This window comes from Cynara cardunculus (assembly GCF_001531365.2).
Source record: "Cynara cardunculus var. scolymus isolate 2C chromosome LG 17, CcrdV1, whole genome shotgun sequence".
Taxonomy (NCBI): Eukaryota; Viridiplantae; Streptophyta; class Magnoliopsida; order Asterales; family Asteraceae; genus Cynara; species Cynara cardunculus.
The window spans coordinates 12915930-12920605 of NC_037544.1; positions in this window are offsets into that span (position 1 = coordinate 12915930).

Consider the following 4676-nt stretch of genomic DNA (forward strand, 5'->3'; position numbering starts at 1 on the left):
GTTTATGAGTAGTGCACTGATATGGTGGGACGCAACCTACCAGTCTCTGAATGAGGCTGAAAGAAATAATTTAACTTGGGAAGGCTTCAAAACCATTTTTCACGAACAATACTGTCCCCCTGACTTACTAAAACGGTTGGAGAAAGAGTTTATTGACCTTAAACAAGGAGATTTGACTATGGTGCAGTATGAGACCTAGTTCAATATGAAGGCACGTTTTGCCTCACGTTTTGTTACCTCTGAACAACACAAGATTGAACATTTTGTTGATGGTCTGAAGAGAGAGATTAAAGAATTTGTATCAAATCGTGATCTTACAAGTTTTTGGGGAGCGGTTGAATGTGCTAGACGACAAGAACACAAACTTTCTCTCTATGGTGAATCCACACCCGAACCAAAGAGACAAAGAACTAAAATAACAACTTCTCTACCTGCAAACCGACCTAATCGATCTTTCACCCCAAGAAGGAATCAGTCTCAGAGTGCTCCTCGAGCCCCATCTCGAGCCTATTCCATGCAGGTATAATGTTGTGAATACAAGTGAAATGAGTATATGAATTGTAGAACTAATACAAATTTATTGCAGTCAAACACACCTCGTGCATGCCAATGATGTGGCAAGGCGCACTCGGGACGATGTTTCTCTAAACCGTCCAAAATTTTGTGTTATTCCTGTGGTGAAGTTGGGCATATTTGTACAAATTGCCCAAGACGAGATCGAGCATGTTATACTTGTGGATCTTATGGACATCGTCAGCTTAATTGTCCAAATGCCCAACGTGAAGATAGTAAGGCCTCAGTACGACAACCAATGGTGGGAGGTTCCTCAACCCGAAAGGAGGAAGTACCAAGAGCAAGAGTTAGAGCATTCCAGATCACAACAGAGGAGGCTCGGGAGGAGCCGGAGCTCGTCACAGGTATATTTTTCGTGAATTCTCATCCTGCACGTATATTGTTTGATTCTGGTTCTATGTATTCCTTCGTGTCGCATGCCTTTGTTTGCTTTCTCGAATCTGTTCCTGTACTTTTTGATAGACCGTTTTCTGTAGATACTGCTAGTGGAACCCCTTTAGTAGCTGATAGAGTATTCAAAGATTGTACATTAGTATYGGAGGATCAAAACTTCTCAGTAGACTTAATCCTTATGGATATTCGTGGCTTTGATGTGGTTATTGGTATGGATTGGTTAGTAGCAAATCGGGCAGATATTATTTGTGTGCAACGGATGATCCAAATACCAGTTAGTGAAGGAGATTATGTTTATGTGTACGGAGAAAAAGGGGTCGGTGACATCAAGGTAATTTCTGTACTAAAAACTCGTCGATTTTTATCTAAGAGGTGCACTTCTTTCAAGGCATATGTTTTAGATGCCACTAAAGAAAGAAACAAGTTGGCCAAGGATGTACCCGTGGTATGTGAATTTTAGGATATCTTTCCTAATGATTTGCCTGGTCTACCACCGGACAGGCAAGTAGAATTTCGAATTGACCTTGTGCCAGGTGCTGCACCTATTGCACGGACACCCTATCATCTTGCCCCGGCAGAAATGAAGGAAATGATGAGCCAATTACAGGGATTATTGGATAAAGGTTTCATCCGACCGAGTACTTCACCTTGGGGTGCTCCGGTGTTATTTGTGAAGAAGAAAGGTGGTTCATTTCGCATGTGTATTGATTACCGCGAGTTAAACAAAGTAACAATCAAGAATAAATATCCGTTTCCACGTATTGACGATTTGTTCGATCAACTGCAAGGAGCAAGTTATTTTTCCAAGATCGATTTGAGATCCGGATACCATCAGCTCAAGGTACGGGATGAAGATGTACCAAAAATGGCTTTCTGTACCCGATACGAACACTATGAGTTCTTGGTAATGCCATTTGGTCTAACGAATGCTCCGGCTGCATTCATGGATTTGATGAATCAAGTATGTCGGTCTATGCTCGATAAGTCTGTCATTGTCTTCATTGATGACATACTTGTGTATTGTAAGTCAGAAATTGATCATGCTACGCATCTCCGTCAGATGTTGGAGTTACTAAGAAAAGAGAAATTATATGCCATGTTCTCGAAATGCGAATTCTGGCTCAGAAAGGTGCAATTCTTAGGGCATATGATCTCCGGTGAGGGTATTTCCGTCTATCCATTTAAAATTGAGGCAATTCAGAATTGGGAACAACCGAAGAATGCCTCAGAAATCCACAGTTTTCTTGGATTAGCGGGTTATTACCAACGATTCATAAAAGACTTTTCAAAGATTGTCGTTCCCCTTACTTCCCTCACTCGCAAAGCTGTGAAGTTTGTATGGAATGAAGAACAAGAGAAAGCTTTTCAGCTCTTGAAAGCTTGTTTGACGAACGCTCCGATTCTTGCCTTACCCGAAGGTAACGATGACTTTGTGGTCTATAGTGATGCGTCGAAGTTGGGATTGGGTTGCGTATTGATGCAACGAGGCAAGGTGATTGCGTATGCCTCCTGACAGTTGAAGGATTATGAGAAGAACTACCCCACTCATGATCTTGAGTTGGTGGCGGTAGTGTTTGCCTTGAAATTATGGCGTCATTATCTCTATGGGACGAAATGTCAATTATTCACAGATCACAAGAGTCTAAAGTACATTTTCAATCAACAAACTTTGAATATGAGACAGCAAAGGGCCATGGAGTTAATAAAAGACTATGACTGTGAGATACTCTATCATCCTGGTAAAGCCAACGTGGTGGCGGATGCTTTGAGTCGAAAAGCGTATGTCTCTTATGTGTGTTACGCAATCACTCACACGTCCATACTGTCTACGCTTATTGACAACCTGCGAAGATGGCAAGATGAGGCTTTAAAACCTGAACATGTGAAGTCTGAACGGATAGTTGGATGTGTAGATTCTCTCTCGGAAGATAATCGTGGCGTGAAAGTGTTTAGATCCCAAATCTGGGTGCCGAAACTTGGTGGTGTGCGAGAGACTATTCTGTCAGAAGCTCACAAATCTAGAATGTCCGTTCATCCCGGTAGTACAAAAAATGTATGATGATCTGCGTACCGAGTTTTGGTGGCCGGCCATGAAAGTGGACATTGGCCATTATGTTGAGAGATGCGTTACGTGTTTGCAAGTGAAGGCTGAGCACCAAAAACCTTATGGTAGTTTACAACCTTTGGAGGTGCCTGTCTGGAAATGGGAAGAGTTGACCATGGACCTCGTAACGAAGTTACCGAAGACTTCTCGTCAACACGATAGTGTTTGGGTAATTATGGACCGGTTAACAAAAAGTGCTCATTTTCTCGAGGTTCGGGAAGATTATTCTATGGATCGTTGGGCACAAATATACATCAATGAGATAATTGCCCGTCGCGGTGTACCGTTAAAGGTAGTTTCTGATCATGATTCTCGATTTACCTCAAATTTTTGGACTAGTATGAAAAGAGAACTAGGGACTCGTGTCGCTCTTAGTACCGCGTATCACCCCCAAACTGATGGACAGTCAGAGCGCATGATTCAAACAATGGAGGATATGTTACGAGCTTGTATCTTGGAGTTTGGTGGAAGCTGGGATTACCACTTGCCACTTATAGAGTTCTCGTATAACAATAGTTATCACTCCACGATCGACATGGCTCCATTTGAGGCTTTGTATGGACGTAAGTGCCGTACGCCTCACTATTGGCAAGAAACCGGAGAGAAAGTGTTGGCTGGACCCGAGTTGATTCAAGTCACACATGATAAGATACGGGTTATACGTGAAAGAATGAAAGCATCCCAAGATCGACAAAAATCTTATGCCGACAAATGACGACGACCGATTCAGTTTGAAGTGGGAGATATGGTGATGTTGAAAGTATCACCTTGGAAGGGAATTCTACGGTTTGGTAAGAAAGGGAAGTTGAGTCCATGTTTCGTTGGACCCTTTAAAATCCTTGAATGTATTGGAAAACAAGCCTATCATTTGGAGTTGCCAGAAGAACTCTTCGGTATTCATGACGTTTTCCACGTTAGCTATCTAAGGAAATGCTTGGGTACGCATGAGCAGATCGTTCCTTTAGCCGAGGTCAAGTTGATAAAAGATTGAGGTACATAGAAGAACTCGGGGCCATTCTTAATGAAAGAACCCTTAATCTACGAAACAAGATCGTAGATTTGGTCCTTGTTAAATGGAAGCATCACCGTGCTCTGAATTGGACGTGGGAGAACAAAGATGAAATGAAGGCTAAGCATCCGGAGTTATTTGAGAGACCTTGATTTCAAGGACGAAATCCTCAAAAGGAGGAGGTATTTGTAACATCCATCTTCCTAATACGCTTAATTATGTGTTGAAAACATCGACTTTTCGGGTATGGTTTTGAGCATTATGTTCTAACAATGGAATCTTTTTATTGGAGCTTGTAGGTTATCTCGTTTCGGACGCGTAGGCGAAAACCTCATAAAAAACGGAGTCCCGAGCAAAAAGTTATGTAATTTTTTAGTGTTTAGGGGTCAAAACGGGTACCTAGCCGGGTCAACCCGACCCAACTCGGGATTTAGATCGCAAATTATCAATTCAGCCCCATTTTCAACCCTGTTTTCTCTCAAAATCAGTCTTGGTGTTCTAATGTGCGATTACACACACTTGGGAGTTAATCTATTCCTAAATCAAGTGTTTTATCAAGATTATTGAAGGATTTATAGAGAAATCGAAGGTAAAACT